General features: G+C 39.6%; 1 pseudogene; it reads right to left on the reverse strand.

The window, feature by feature from the left end:
• Positions 1-377: 377 nt before the first annotated feature.
• LOC114458328 (uncharacterized) lies at positions 378-495 on the reverse strand (annotated as a pseudogene).
• Positions 496-17634: the final 17139 nt, after the last annotated feature.

Genomic DNA, 17634 nt, shown 5'->3' on the forward strand with positions numbered 1-17634 from the left:
TGTGTGAATGTTTGTGCAGCAGGTGAAGCCTAGAACAGTCAAGTGTTCACCCCTTTGTGTATTTTTTTTCATATTGTGCATTTGTAATGTCAAAATCAACATTTTAATAATAATAATGCATCAGTTTTATATAGCGCTTTATCATAGACACTCAAAGTCGCTTTACAGAATTAAGGCATTATTCTTTCACTCCACACTTAGTGGTGGTAAGCTACTCTTGTATCCACAGACTGATGGAAGCGAGGCTGCCATAGTGCGCCATCGGCCCCTCCGACCACCACCAACACTCACTCACAAACTACATTCATACTAGGCAATGTAGGTGAAGTGCCTTGCCCAAGGACACAATGACAGATACCACTGGGGTGACTGTCACCTCACTGTGGCACCTGGAATTCTCAGTGGTCTCCCATCCAACTACTAACCAGACCCAGACCTGCTTAGCTTCAGAGATCTAACGGGATCGGGCAATGACAGGCTGGTATGGCCACAATAGTATTTTGTGTGTGTGTGTGTGTGTGTGTGTGCGTGTGTGCGTGTGTGCGTGCGTGCGTGCGTGCGTGCGTGCGTGCGTGTGTATTTCTCTTGTCCATTTGTGTATTCTTCACACAAAGTGAGAGGAAAATGACAAAAATAACACATAAAACAGCACCATAATATACAGAATGACTCCGAGATTTGTTATTTTTATTGTTCCATTTCATCATTTTAAGTTTCTCCCGTATTCGTTTTCCTGTGTTTTGATTCCCCGAAATCCACAACGTTCTACGATAATTATGCTCGTAGGTCACGCTGGATCGCGTCATCAGCAGAAATGAATAACGTGCATTTTTCATCAAAAAGGAAATTTACTTTGATCACCTGACTCTTAATTACTACGCGGAAGTCAAGGAAACATCAAAGCGATTAGCAGATGCCTCTGAAAAAGACTGGCAGTTGACAATTGAAACATGTCAGGAGATCAAAGTAAGTTTCCTGACGAACAGTTCTCTGAATAAATTAAACCTTAACATATTGTTCAAAAATGACTTTCTGTAAATATTAATTATGTTAACATTTATTTTTTTCTCTTTCCCTGATGAGTCACCATCATTGAATCTTTTTTTTACATTTCTGTTTTCTAAAACCTATTTTCTTGGTGGTCTCCTGTGTGAAGCGTCTCATTCCTTTGTTACCTGTAGCTCACCTGTCTCCTGGCAACGTCTCGCCCGTCTTTTCTCCTTTCGGGTGTTTTTTTTTTTTTAATGCGTTCCCAGTTGATCTCATTAAAAACGCGTTCCCACCGTTGGTCGGGTTAGAATAAAAGCTCACGAGGCTGGATAACAATGCTGGTGCATTAATAAATATCTTCACCGCATCATCGCTCTGTCATTTTCAGACATTTGGTCTCATCTGATAACGTGCACTCCTCCCTCTGGGAGGCAACATGTCAAACTAAACACGACTCAGACGCTTCTTTTTCATTCTTTCTGACAAAAAACACGAGAGGGATGCGATGGCGTTGGCGTTGTATAAAGTGTTGGATAGGATTGAAGTGTTTCTAACGCACGGGCAGTGACTGTACTTTACTTCATCTGATCAGAATGTAGAGCAGGGTTCACTCAAGGTTCCCCACATGGAAACATTCACAGTTTAAGCCTTAGTTTAAAGGTTTAAACAAGGTAAACAGAACTTTATTCACATGATCAACATTCATGTCAGAGTTTAGATTAAAGGAAACAACAATAGTTTTAGCTACATTTTATCTGCTTTTTTCTATTTAGTGTAATTTTGTCAACTAGTGTTTTTGTCGTCATCCTTTGTGTCTTTGGCGTCACTTTGTGTATCTTGAGTTATTGTGTATTTTTGTGTTTTTCTGCATTTTATTGTATTTTTTGTGTATTTTTGTGTGTCTCTGGAGTCACTGTGTATTGTCCTTGTCAATTTGTGTGTTTTTTTAAAATAATATGTATATTTATAGTCTTGTGTACTCATGTGTCTCGAGTAATGTTGTTTATTTTTGTTGCTATTTGGTGTTAGTGTGAAGAAAATAGATTAAATAGTAAATACGTCTGCAGAAAGCCTGAGTTTACAAACCTTAAAGAGCCGCTATCAACATGTGGGTCGGGGCCCAAAGTTGGGTCGTTGACTTTCTCTTATTGTGACCTTTTACATCTTTGAGAGCAGAAGTCAAATTTTACAAAGTAATGATACACTTATTGCACTTTTTGGTGTTTTAATAGTGCAACAGTTCCATTTTTCACCTCCAGCCCAATCCATTTCTATAATTCATTGCTCAGGGGAGTTGTTAAACCTGCAAAGCTGTGATTCTATGAGCGCTGGCATCTGGAAACAGTGTTTCACTCTTTATCCAAACCATTCAACACAAACCATTTCGAGCCGTTAAGCTTCATCTGCTTTTGTGTTTCCTCGTTTAAATTCACATGAAATCCAATTGCAGCCTTTAAATCCCTATGAATCATCTTCTCCGCAGCGTTAATGAGCACGAGCTCACACACTAAATCATCTCTGTGAGGGAAAATGGCTCAGTGAGAACCTGCAATGCAACACCTTCACGACTGCAGCACACACACTGTGTGCGCGTGTGTGTGTGCGTGTGAGAAGGTCATCCTTTAGAATGTAGCTAGACGTTGAACGCCATCACCGAGCTGCTCGCTTTCAGTGAAGCCTGAAGGACACACACACACACGCACACACACACGCGCGCGCTGCCTCTTTAGGAATGGAGAGTTTGACCTTTATCAGATGGGAGCGCTAACACGTTAATAGTCCTGTCCACGCTCCAATTAGAGGAGGTGGAGCAGCTGGAGGGATTTAAAGGAAGATTCATGAGAAAAAAAACAGGGAATGAATAACACAACTGTGTGTGTGCGTGTGTGCGTGCGTGCGTGTGTGCGTGCGTCGACATGTGCAGGACAGCAGCTCTCCAGGACCAGGCCTTTTTATTGTAAAAATCAACAGGTATTTAGTAAGAAGTATGTATATACATATATATATATATATACAAGTCCTGTACAAAATTACAGCACAATTTATTTTTCCTTCATTTCCAGGAATAAGTTGTGAGTTGGTGCAGGGCTTCTCAACCTTGGTGTTGCGAGACACTCAGAGGAGGTTACCAGATGCCTTCAAGACACTAAGAATATTTATTTTTTGAACTGTTTGAGCCCATTTTTGCTTATTTTTACTCTTTTTCTAACCTGGCAAGAGCCAGATTGATGTGTAGCCCCGCCCTCTAACTCCAGTTGTCCACATGGATCTGGGTCTGTGTCTGGTGAACCAGGGAGGGACATGAATAGAATGCTTGAAGCTGATTGGGCAAAGCGCCTGTCCACCATGATTTGGTAACAAATGATGATGTCGTCATCAGCATTTGACGCTGCTACAACAACAACTTTTCTTTGGGATAGTAATGCTACCATCATTGTCGCTGAGTGACTTTTGCCGTTTTTGCAACACGAGTATTTGAGTTAAGGGCACGATATGCTAATAGCGGTAGCCTAGCTAGTTCTTCTCCCCGCAACTGCGCATGCGCCAGTTTTGCTTTGGCGCTTCTGCCTTCATCACACCCGGATGTCCCGCCCTAAACCACAACACTGACTCATGATTGGTTCTAACCATTTAGGTTTGAATTCAAAAGGCAAAGGCGGGAACAGTACAAGATGGATTCTCCTGGTGTTTGTGAACACCAGAATTCACCAAGCGTGATTACCCTGTGTCTGTCTGTCTGTCTGTCTGTCTGTCTGTCTGTCTGTCTGTCTGTCTGTCAGGAAATGTTGATAAGGGACAAGGAACATGTGATTACATTTTAATGAAGTTCTGGATTACCAAAAATGAGAAAATACCAAAAAAAAGGAAATCAGGAGCTGCTCCTTTAAGTGCGGTGGCTTATGGGTAATGTAGTAATAGTAGTTGGGAAGTGTATAGTGGCGGAGGTCTGGGTGCTCTAATTCAGTGTTTCCCATCCTTTTCTGTCTCATGTACCCCCCGATCCCTCTCTTCAGATGAGGAAAACCCCTTCATCACTCCAATTTAGTCACCTTTCTTGTATTATTTATATGTTGTTAATATGTTCACCTCTGAAATCTTCTACAGCTTGAAAATGTCAACCTGTGTGTTTAACACACACTAAATATCAGTTTTGTGCATTACCATTATTGTATATCAGAGAATATATTGACCTCAATTTTTAGTAATGTGCACAACAATTTAGTAGGACATTAAGGCTACAATATTGTTTATTCCATTAATGCCGTTTATTGTCAATGGGTGGAAAAGATGTTGGATGAGCATGTACAGTGTCTGAAATAGGCTTAAAAATGACTCAGCATGTTGAAAATAGATTCATCAATGTTTCCAAGTACCCCCTGCAATGTGTTCAAGTACCCCTAGGGGTACACGTACCCCTGGTTGGGAACCACTGCTCTAATTTAACCTATTTTCATCTCTTTTTTTTCTTTCTCATATTTTTGCTCCTTTTAATGCATTTTTGCTACATTAAACTTCATCACATTTCAATGCTTTTTCTGCACATTTTTATTCCACTTTCAAGACATTTTTAGCACTTTTAAACCCTTACCACCAATTTTCCACCTAATGTCTCATATATTGACCTATTATTGTCACTTTTAACCTCTTTTCACCATATTTCATGCTTATTTTGGCCAATTTAACCACATTACCATTTGGCCATTATTTACCAGTTTAAGCTGAATGTTCCTACTTTTTAAATTACATTAGCCAACTCCGCCTCCGCCCGTTTCTGCCACTTTTTTTTATTAGAAACATAGAAATGACAATTACTCTGATATCACAACCAAAAATAAACATTGATATTTATACTTCCAAAAACATTTGTGAGCAAATTGCCCTTCAACATTATCTGAGACTATTTAAAGAAACATGTTAATTATAGTGCATGATTATAAAACATTCTAAAAGAATAAATAAAAATAAAATAGATATAGAAATACACAAGAATAAATGGGTAAAAATGAATTAAAGGACATGCATTACAATAATCGAAAAAACCAAACAAACAAACAAAAGGATATTAGCATCATTCAAAACATAAATAAATAAGGGGATTGCAATAAGTTGTATTCAGGAACAAGCCAACAAAAATCCAGTGTTGACCTTTTTCATCCTTTTTAATAACAAAGGATGTATGCCAATGTATAATTCATGTACAGTATATACAATTTAGTCAATTCTGCCATGTTTAAGCCAATATTGACACTTTAGACCCTTTTTACAAATTTTTCTGATTGTTTTTACCCGCTCTAATTTGCAACTTTTAACCATTTTTTTGGTTTTTTTTAAATCCCATTTCACCACCTTTTCCACTTTTTTTTGGTCATTTTTATTTTTATTAGTGATTAAAACAGGCATTACCATCTTTAAGATGACAATAATAATAATAAACATTCCTGGATAACAGTGGATATTATTCAGATGAATAAATAAATGTGGTTATCACAGATTCATAGAACAATGGACCATCATTTTACTGACTTTATGGATGGACCCCAAAAATCTGTCCCCTTTATTCCTCCTTATAGATGGTCCTGTCTCCACATGACTGTTCTTCAATGTTCATGTCTGTGTTCAACCACCTTCAGCTACAGTGGGGGTCCCCGCTCTCTGGAACCTTTATTTTGGGGGTCGTGGGCTGAAAAGGCGACATAGAGAAGAAATGAGTTGTGATGAACATTTGGACTGAAGTGTGTGTGTGTGTGTGTGTGTGTGTGTGTGTGTGTGTGTGTGTGTGTGTGTGTGTGTGTGTGTGTGTGTGTGTGTGTGTGTGTGTGTGTGTGTGTGTGTGTGTGTGTGTGTGTGTGTGTGTGTGTGTGTGTGTGTGTGTGTGTGTGTGTGTGTGTGCGTGCGTGCGTGTGTGTGAGCGGAGGGTCGCGCCCCTGTTTCAGAGAGCAGAATGCACTCAGAGCTGATGTGATATGAGACATGGCCCGTTATGGAACCCTGGCTGATTGAATGGGAACAGGGAGTGATTGCTCTTTTCTTTCTCCTGCTGCCGCACGTTAATAACTTTTCACACAGTTTCAACGTGAACCGAGCCACAGCAGAGAGAAGATAGAAGACGGGCCTTAATTATATGTTAGCAACCACGCTAGCTAATGTGAGCTACATGTTCCTGTGGAGTGGAACTCTTTACACAAATGACTGCTTCTTTTCCCAGTGTTTTTCAACCTTGAGGTTTCCCTGAAATTTCTAGTAATTTATAATGATGAAAAAATACTGATTAAAAATGTGTTTTTAAAATGTTTTATTATTCTTTCTCAAATTGCAACGTCACACACAAAACATTCCTAAATAACTGTATTCTATACTTTCACTTTCTTAAATATAAATCTAGTTATAATAAAATACATCTTGTCATTTTGTGCTCTAATCTTGGCAACAACAAACATCTATCTATAAAAGCAAGAAAGTTGTGTGTGCGTGTTCGTCTGCGTGCGTGCGTGCGTGTGGAGTGAATATCTCCCCGGCACGGTGTCTGTTCGACCTGAAACTTTGTCAACGGCTTCCAAATACCACAAGTGTGTGCATCCGTTATTTTGGAGCACTTTGGTGTTGCAAAACCTTCATTTTAATTCTAAGATTTACAGCCCTCTCGGTATTGGGCGCGCTACTTCCGGTTCCGGGTCATGACGTCACTGTGTCGCAGTTTGTTTGGGTTTAAAAATGTAATATTAAAAACATTTTTTTACTGCTAAAAGTTATTTAACTTAATATTTTATGGTAATTTAGAATTATTTGCGTGATCTCAAACTTCCTTTAAATCGCGGGTCACGGACTCCACTTCCTCCTCCATCTCCATCGCTGTGTCATGCTATCGTTAGCTTCTCAAACACGGAGCTCTCTGAATAGATCATTTGAAACCATCAGCCACTGGTGAGTCTTTTACAGACAAGTTTCCCATTGTTTAAAGTTTAAACAGCGATTCTCAACTGGTGGGTCGGGACCCAAAAGTGGGTCGCGGACCTGTAATGGGTGGGTCGCGGACAGCTGGTCAAAAATAAATACTTAATGTCTCTCATGTTGGACTTGTCTTTTATTTTGAAAGGAACTTGTATTTTGACGTGAATGTTGCGCAGGAAAATATATAGATTTATGTTTAAAAAAATATTACATGTTTGTTTTTGAAATACTAAATATTGGTTGGTTGAAAAAAAAAAAGTTCTAAAAAAAAGGTGGGTCGCAAAATGTGGGTCCCAGGGTGAGACCAGTTGAGAACCCCTGGTTTAAACCATATAACTGTCCGTGTAATTGCTCACTAACGCATTTCAGAGACCTGTGACGGAGTATGTGCATGTGCGTGGCCGATGTGCGTGCGTATACAGAAAGATACATAATGACTCCAAAAAACATACATTACAGAATAATACACCAAACGAAAAAAATATAAAAATGAGTAAAAAATCCAAACATATTTATCATGTTCATGTCCCATAGAATTAAACCAGGGAAATCACACGCTATTTTACTTTGCACCCACAGATACATCCCTTTATAACACTACAGCGTACATACAGAGTATGTACACCTCTTTGTACATCCAACCTTCAAACACATACTGATTTGGCCATAATTGACAGCTCTACTTAAGCTCCTCCCACTACACGACTACATACTTTCAACGGGCACTGTCAAAAAGTCTCTGGAGATGCCAAAAATGTTACAATGGGATCACGACCAAACAAAGGTTGGGAACCACTGATGTAATGTCATACAATGTAGCCCTACAGTAAAATGTGTCTCTGAATTGTACCTAATCTGTTGAGGAATATAATATTAATAATAATAATAATAATAATCTAAAGAATGCAAATCAGTAAAGTGATGTAGCTCTCGTCATCTTTGCGTTTTGTTTCTCTGTCACCACTAGAGGGTGGTCTTACATCGATTAATGTGTAATTTGTGACAATGCATAGAGGCTCCTGACTACTGGTCTATTTATTTTCTAGTTTCCAATACATTTTTTTATTCATGTACCCCCTATGACAATTTGCGTACCCCACTTTGGGGACCTAGGCAATGTGGGGAAAACAAGAAGAACAGCAGTTGAAGTCAAGAAAAGATGGATATATTCGTTTTCATGTATTCGTTTCAGGAATGCTGACTCAGCAGAGATTCTTTCTTCTGTCTATTTTTCATTATTAGTTGTAGTCATCTTTTTCATTCATGTTGTGTATTTTTGTCTTGTTTTTGTGTAACTTTCTCTCATTTTGTGTTTTTGTTGTTTTGTTATTTCGGAACATTTTGTTATGATTTTGTGTTTTTGGAGTCGATTTGTTTATTCTTCTGTCATGTTGTTAATTTTTGTTGTTTTTTTGTATGTTTTTCAATGTTTTTGTGTTTCTCAGTGGATTCGTTTTGTTGTATTTTTGTACTTGTTTTGTGTGTTTTTGGAGCAATGTTTTTTTCTTTGATTTGAGCTCTTCTTACTACTATTATTTAAAGATGCTGGAGGTATTTTTTTTTTTTAATCAGATAAAGATAAAGTGTCTGCCTAATCGATCAATAAATCAAGTATCAATCGCTCACAGAAAAAGATTGAAACTTTGTATTGATCTCCACTGTAAACACTTGAATAACACATGAATAAAATAGTTTTTCTTCATTTCTTGTGTTTTCACTGAAAGTTGTAACAAAACAATGGAGGATGTTCATTAAATCTTTTCATGTCAACCTTTTACATCTTTTTTTCTGGTGAATAATCTTCGATGTATTGATCTGTGAGGCCTGTACTATGTTTTTATGATTAAAGCGTAGCAGCTAACGTGCTAAATGCTGGAGATTGCTGGTGGTGTTTTGCCTGTTTGACACGGTCGAGTAGATCAAACTTTTAGGAAATCAGGCTCTCTGTGTTGTTGTTGGACATGAGTTGTTTTATGTCACTGCCTGAGTCGTGACACACAGTGTTAGTATTTACAGCGTTTTATTTTCTATCCAAAGGTGAAAAATACTCTTTTGTCGCAATCCTGTTCAAATCTAAACCCTGTCATTGTGAAATAGGAGTGTATAGTGAACGCTCTTCCTCCCACTTACATAATGAATGCGACCAGTGATGAAGGCGAGCACGTCGTGTGGAGAGGGAAAACAGAGGAGACGGCTGAAAAAACAAGAGCGATGTGGAGCGATTAAAGGAGGAGAATCAAGAGAATAGATGTGGAGCGTCCACCATGAGGTCAGCAGCTCTAACGCTAACTCATTATGATGCACTTCATCTCAAACGTGTCGAAGGAAAAGCATGTGAATGTGTGACTCCTTTAAATCCACCGTCGCGTTGGAGGAAGCCTCCAGGTGAGGGAACATCAAAGTCAAAGGACAAAAAGAAAAGGCACATGGAATCACCAGGAGACGTGTGGAGCTTTAGCGTCTTTGAACACAACACAGAACACAATTAGAGCAGATGATGGAAACACAGTCATTACAGCTGCTTCTCACTCTAAAGAGTCCAATAATTATGGCTGTCCACTGCGCAATGTCTAGATATCTTACGCATTTTCTATATATTAAAGGGATCCTCCACTGTTTTTACAAATCTGGCCTTTTTTTTGCACCATATTAGTTTTATTACCTTTTAAAAATAGGACTACTTTACAGTTTTAGAGCCTGTGTTCCTCCATCTTGAAATCATGTGATTGATGATGTCACTAGGCCCCACTGCCTGTAAACATCCCATTGTTTTCTATTGGAGTGAAACATTCAGATTGATTTTTATATCATTTAGCAGCTTCTTTAGATCATTTAGCAGCTTTTTCAGTCAAAATGACAACTTGTGCTGCTTTTAGTTGCTCTAAATAATCAGGAAAAGCTAAAGATGTCGATGTAAACTTCTTTTGTTTACAGAAAGAGGATAAAAACAGTTGTGACTGTTGAAGGACTCCCACCCAAAAAGACTTCTATTCTCAAAGTATGTCTGCAATTTACTCGCTAACTTCAGCCACTAGAGCGTGTCAGCGCACTGTTTAAGGGAGACTAAAGGTCTTTTAGGAGAGCTCTTCTTCTCTGCTTATATGAAGCTGCAGATACGGAACTGTTGCCCGCTGCAATCACAGATTGTTTTGGGTTTGAGAAGTCGCACAGCCCCATTTGCCCCGATTGTGGAGTGAAGCATTCAGCCTGATTTTTAGATCATTTAGCAGCTTTTCAGTCAAAATGACAACTTGTGCTGCTTTTGGTTGCTCTAAAAAAATCAGGAAAATTTCAAGATGTCAATTTAAACCTTTTTTGTTTACAGAAAGAGGATACAATCAGTTGTGACCAGAAAAAAAATCTGTGATCACAGGGAGGCGACTGTTCCAACTTTGGTAATAGACAATGAAGCAGAGAAGAAGAGCTCTTTCACGCTCTGGTGGCTGAAGTTGGCGAGTAAATCATGGGCTGTTGAAGGCAAGGCAAATTTATTTGTATAGCGCATTTCATACTCAAGGCAACTCAATGTGCTTTACATGATAAAACATTCAATTGTTTAAAATCAATAAGAACATTTAAAAACATCAGTAAAATCAATTAAAAGTCATCAGTAAAATCATCAACAAACATTACATCATCAACATGACCATAAATCTCTCTCAATCATATGCAGTAGAGAAAAAAAGTGCCTTTAACTTTGATTTAAAAATGTTCACATGTGATGCTGACTTCAGCTCTGCTGCAGTTTGTTCCACTTCTTTGCAGCATAACAACTAAACACAGCATCACCATGTTTACTGTGAGCTCTGGGCTCCACTACCTGACCTGTGTCCATAGATCTGAGAGACCTGCTGGGTTCATACCTGACTAACATCTCACTGATGTATTCTGGACCAAACCCATTCACAGATTTATAACCAGCAGCAGAACTTTACAGTCTCCTCTGAGGCTGACTGGGAGCCAGTGTAAAAACTTTAAAACTGGACTAATGTGTTCTGACCTCTTTGTTCTGGTTCAGACCTGAGCTGCAGCGTTCTGAACCAGCTGTAGATGTTTGATGAAGACCATTACAATAGTCCAGTCTGCTGGAGATAAAAGCATGGACCAGTTTCTCCTGATCTTTCTGAGTCATTAAACCTTTCACTCTGGAGATGTTCTTTAGGTGGTAGAAGATGTTTTTGTGATAGATTTGATCTGATGAATGTCAGATCTGAGTCAATCAGAACACCAAGGTTTTTGACTTGGTCTTTATCTTTTAAAGATCCAGACTCAGATACTTGCTGACAGCAGTCCTCTTTTCCTTGTTACCAAAGACAATCACCTCCATCTTCTAAGCAGTCACACAACACCTCAATGGGACCATAGTCATCTGGGTTCAGTGATAGATATAGTTGTGTGTCATCTGCGTAGCTCTGATAATCAACCTTACAGTTCTGTAAAATGTGTCCTAAAGGAAGCATGTAAATATTAAACAGAAGAGGTCCAAGAACAGATCCCTGAGGAACCCCACAGGACATTGGTAATCTGTCAGATTCAAAGTTTCCAATGCTTACAAAATAACTTTGATCCTCCAAGTAGGACTTAAACCATTGCATTACTTTTCCATTTAGTCCAACCCATGTTTACAATCTGTGCAACAAAATTGTATGATCTACAGTGTTAAATGCAGCACTTAGATCCAACAGAATGAGAACAGATACTTTTCCTGAATCAGTGTTCAACCTTATGTTATTGATCACTTTGATCAGATCAGTTTCAGTGCTGTGATGAGAATGAAAACCTGACTGAAATGTATCAAATATTTTTGTTGACTGTTAAGAATTGACTCAGTTGGTTAAAAAAAAAAAAAGAAGACAGAAACCCTGAGAATAGAAGTCCTTTTGGGTGGGAGTCCTTTACTCGCTAACTTCAACCATCAGAGTGTGTCAGCGCACTGTTTGAGGGAGAGTAAAGGTCTTCTTCTTCTTTCTTGGTTATTGGCGTGTTGAATATGTGCATATCACCACCTACTGTACTGGAGTGTGGAAACTCCCATTCAGTGGGATTACATATTCAGAAAGCTGAAAAAGTAAAGGTGAAGGTAAAGATCCCTTAGGAGAGCTTGTATTGTAGTCTGTGCATTAATATTATGGGTATACTGGGAACTTGTGAAATTATAAAGGTTCAGCGCTGTTTGGAGTGCAAAAAAAAAGCAGTTAACAGCGTTATTATTTTTTATGTGCTTTATTTTTTTATAATGAATTAATTGCAATTAACGCGTTAAAGTCTGGTTCTTTGCATTTACTTTGGGGGAGGGGCCTACAAAATGAGTCTGAGGACAGCATATGGCCTCTGGGCCACCACTTGCCCATTTCTACAATGGAACCCACCTCTTCAGCCCCACCGGACCCGCCCGTGGGGGCACCTCCAAAACAACACCACAAAATCAGAAAATCCACAGCAAAAAAAGTCAGCAATGATGACAAATTGTGTCTTACCGCTGTTGTTTATTTTTATCAAAATTTGCTTCAGTATTCATAAAACTATATATATATTTTGATATATCTAAATCGTGTAGTCAGACAGATACCAACATTACAGACATCTGAGCACTTTTCAGCCAAGAAATCCCTACATTGAGCGCTTAGTGCTAGTGTGTAAAATTGCTGGTCCCTCCTTTACCCAGCTCTGATTGGCCAGGGCTAAAGTCCGGCCCCGGTGGCTGCATCCGAATATTCCCTCCTATCTCCTTTCCTATCCTCTTTTCCATAACCCCGTGGATGACGTCACAGAGTTATGGAAAAGGTGTTTGGAGAGGAGTTAGGAAACGGCCATAACGTTAGTGACAGTCAGATGCACTTCCACTAGGTGACGTAATAATCTGACGGCCGCAAAGGTTAGTGACGTCTGCCGTGGTGAAAAAAATAAAAATTTCCGAAAATGGACTAAAAGCGCATTTATTATACTTTCGCCTGATATAATCTCAAATACGGTATTACAGGGTTTGAATGTAAATCAAAGGAAAAGAGGCTACGAGGAACTAAAGGGAAACTAAAAGAACGTCACATTGAGGATGGTTGCTCACACTCACAAATATGAATTATGTTAAATAAAACATAATGTGGCTAAACATGTCTCTGTTTCCATGAACGCTCTGATTTGCGTGTCCCTTTAAATGTTGTCACCGCAAGGAATTGTGGGTCAGCATTATGTGGTCTCCTTTGGTAAAGGATGCATCAGTGTTTCCTATAGGCTAAAGGAGATTATAAAGGAAACATCGAGCCTCCTTCCCTCAGCTTAAAGAGAATTGGAATGCTTTTTATCATGGACACCACTGAAACACTTCCGCGGGTGAAGGAACAGTGGATAGGAAAGGAGATAGGAGGGACTATTCGGATGCAGCCATAGTGTTTGATATCACCAATTTCTACAGGCCCTGAGCTTTACAATGCAGTGTCAAACATTCTGATTGGTCAAAGCATTGCTGAATAACACCCATACGTAACAGCATCAAAAAGTGGATCCAAAAAAAGCATTACGCATGGCACCGCAGAGACCTGAATAAAAATGAAAATGTTTATTTCAAGCCAAATTGCAACACCTAGTGGTCAAACATGAGACTAACAATGATCGGAATCGATTTGACTGACATGTTACAGTTGCAAACTTGTGGAAAACTTTGGCACAGTTGTGGTAAAGTGGGCTTTCGCCTGAACTTTTTTGTACAAAAACGTGCATCGTTGTCATAATATTTATTATTATCACCAAATTTGCTGCAGCTGATGTCAATACATTATCTCAATTATTTCTGCATTTATAGCCTTCCCTAATGACATTTGGCTTTATATTTGATGTAAATCTCTGTTTTTTTGGGGTGGACTACATATTTCTGTATTCAAAACACAATTTATTTTCACTAGTATCATATATTTCCAAAATTTTACATCATCTGTAACCACTAAGGGTCCGACTTCAATCTAAACAAAAAGCCATGTTGGTCATGTAGAAGATTAGAAAAACATTTTTTGTTATGGGAATGTAATTTTTGGTGAAAAGTGGAGTGGCTGGGCCTTAAGAGGTTTCTGCATGTCTGATAGCCTGAGCCTAAGCATATAGATAGTTGTAATGCACACTATGCAGAGGCTAAATCCTCTCATGGTCCATGTGACATCATGTGACATGTGTCAGTGGCGTCTCCTTCCTGGAAGTGTGGGAGCCTCTGCATCGATCGGCTGCTCCTCCTGATGAAGTCGTCCCTCAGTAATGGGTTAGGGTAATTGTTGTTTAATGGTTTGTGTGTTGATGGCGGTCTCCGTGGAGATGCTGTCCTCAAACACAGATGCATTATGGTCCTGCAGGAGCGCCACAGACTCGTGATTGCATTGATTTTGTTCTCCCGTCTCCGCTGACGTTCCTAATTGAATATCAGACGGTTTTATGATGCACTCGGATCGTATCTGTGTCTGCGTCTCTACGGAGTTCGTCAGGTCACAGTGACTTTAATCTCCTGGTTCCACCATGGCTGCCGTATGGCGGCTCTCTGTTTATAGGCCAGCAAACGCACGGCTGTGGCTCCCCACGAGACACCAACCCCGTTAAGAATTCATCAGTAGCAAGATGGTGCTTTAATCAAGTCTGTGTGATGTAGCAGATGCAGATCGAAGCTCTGACGGAGGCTGAGAAGTAGTAGTAGTGAGCAAATACGGTCAAGCTTTTTCACAGTCTTTAATCATTGTAGACGTCACAAACAAAGCTGCAGAATCCTGCATGTAGGACATTGTAAAATCCACCTCTGTGAAGCGATGCTAACGCTAAAAAATATAAAAATGGCAACAAGACGTAACAATAAATCAAAGCATTACCTTCACTCTGGGAAAGTCAGAAGATCAGTTGATGGCAACATGTGGCTCGTGGGCCAAATGTGGCCCTCAATCTGATTTTGTGCGGCCCCCAGCATAAATGCACACAATGACTCCAAAAGCACACAAACTGAAAGTAAAAAAAATATGTTAAACAGCAGCAAAAATATGAAAAAACTTCTCAAAATGACACAAACTGACTCCAAATACACACAAAATGACTCCAAAAAAAACTCTAATATACAACATAACTATGCAAATGACTCCAAAAACAACATGGTAAAGACAGTCAACAACAAAAATATGCACAAGATATTAAGAAAAACACATAAAAAGTACAAAATACACTAATGAATTACAAACAATTACACTAAATGAATCCAAAACCACAACTAACATCAAAAACAACAAAATTATGCAAACAAACAAACAAAATACACAAATTTACCAAACACACACACACACATAGAAGGAAGTGAGTGTTGGTAAAATGTTCAAAGACGTGACCGTGGGCTCATATTGCCGAAGGTCAAAGGTCGTCCTACACTTGAGTCGTTCCCAGTGAAATAAACGATGTGAGTTCAGAGGAGGAGCAGTGACGTAGTTTACTGTTGCATTCAAACAAAGCAGATGTTCCACAGATGAATCTCAGATGATTCTTTTACCCTTTCAAGCCTTTGTCACGTAAAAGAACCAGAACTTATTAAAGGGAATCGAGTCATTTCAACTTTAAAAGTGTTTGTAGAAAGATTGAGAGCAACACAAGTGTTGGTTTTAGACGTGTTTACGTCTGAAGGAGGAAAAAATCCAAACTAACAAATAATGAGTTACAACCAGAAAACTGAGCATCGAAAAAAAATTATAGACAAGGTCTTCCTTTCAACAAGATAATTGCTACAGACGTATGGAGAATAGATCTGTTCCTGTCATTGTTAGTCATATGAAAGATAGATCTGTTCCTGTTATTTGTTACATATGTATGGAGAATAGATATGTTCCTGTCGTTTGCTAAAGACGTATAAATAATAGATCTGCACATGTCCTTATTTAGACATATGAACGATAGATCTGTTCCTATCATTGTTAGTCATATGAAAGATAGATCTGTTCCTGTTATTTGTTACAGATGTATGAAGAATAGATATGTTCCTGTCGTTTGCTAAAGACATAAATAATAGATCTGTGCATGTCCTTTGTTAGACATATGGAAGATAGATCTGTTCTGTCTATTATTATCGACATATACAAAATAGATTTGCACCTGTCCTTTGTTAGACATATAAAGATAGATATGCTCCTGTCATTTGTTATAGAGGTATGAAAGATTGATCTGTTCCTGTCCTTTGTCAGACATATTAAAAACAAATTTATTCTTGTCCTTGGCTATAGATGTAGGTTTAATAGATTTTTTCTTGTCTCTAGCTGTTATTTTCCTTTGTTACAGACATAGATTCGAATGAATCTATCTGTTACTGCCGAAGTGAATTGACAAATTGTGCAAACCGGACACCTCAGTCTTTTCTGTGTTGTGTTTGCATGTTCTCCCTGTGCTTTTTAACATAATAACACAGACATGTAAAAGTCAAGATCAGCTCTTGCATCCTGAGCTACTTTTCCAGCGTGTTGCTCCTCAGCTTCTTTTCTGTCGCGCGGCCAAAGCACAGAACGTTCCTTTGTTCTCCGCTACCAGAGCCGCTCAGGGATTACAGCAGAAGATTTAAACACACTTGATCTCAACCTCAGCTCCACACCGGCTTTGAAGTAGAGTTTGGCAGACGTCTGAAAGTCCTGAGTTTGTTTCTCCGTCTTCCACTGACTCAGATGGTTTACACAGGCTGAAGGAAAGACTTCAACACTCCACCAAATAAAAAGGGTTACTTTCATTTTCCTGACCAGTGAATATTGTAAAAATGTCATCAATGTTAAAGGGATCCAGTATTTTTACAATTGTGACCTTTGAAATGTACTTATTAGAAAATATTTGTCTAACAAAACCTTAGGTTATTACATAACCCTGTGGAGACAACCTTCCTGGACGTAAGGTAGCCCATGGCTCCACGAAAACTATTTCCTGTGCAGAGGACAACATGCTCTTTTCTGCATTTATCATGAAACTTAGATTGGATAGGTGACATACCAGGATACGCTAGTGCAGCCTCCATCTCCGATTGTGCCAAAAGCAGCCAATCGTCCAGATACGTGCCCCGTCGTCTCAATGGGGCTATCGCCTCCTCTGTGTATCGCACAAACACCCTCGAGCTCAGACAGAGGCCGAAAGGGAGCACACAATATTTGTAACATATCCCCCGCAAAGCAAACGTCAGATGTGTGCGCTGTGCCAGCGCAACTGCAGCCAAGGTCGACGGTCTTTGCAACTTAAACTGCGGGACCTGGAGAGCTGTTTGTGGCAACGCCCTCCGTCACACGGGTGGAGGCAGGATTGGGGGTTTCCGGGGAAGACAGAAGCGGAGAGCCTCATCGTCCTTTTTAGCCTCACAATGCATAGAGGCCAGCGCGGAGCCAAAGATTCCTTCCGGGACTATGTGCACATCCAGGATGTCGCTCCTTTCTGCTTCAGAAAGCTTAGCAAGATTGAGCTAACGCGCTCGTTCCTGGAGAACCATACTGCCCATCACTCTTCCCTTGGCCTGGACCGCACAGCGCTGGGCACGGAGACACACATCGGTAACGACCGATATCTCTTCCCACTTCTCTGGGTCCTGAGTCTGCCCAAAATCTTCACACAGCTCAGCTTGGTAGGCTGTAAGCAGTGAGGACATTCAGCACTCTGACCAAGAGCATGGCTGCAGCATAAGCTCTGCCAGATATGTCCGACTGGAGACGGTCCGCACTGGTC

The sequence above is a fragment of the Gouania willdenowi genome (assembly GCF_900634775.1).
Source record: "Gouania willdenowi chromosome 24 unlocalized genomic scaffold, fGouWil2.1 scaffold_320_arrow_ctg1, whole genome shotgun sequence".
Lineage (NCBI taxonomy): Eukaryota > Metazoa > Chordata > Actinopteri > Blenniiformes > Gobiesocidae > Gouania > Gouania willdenowi.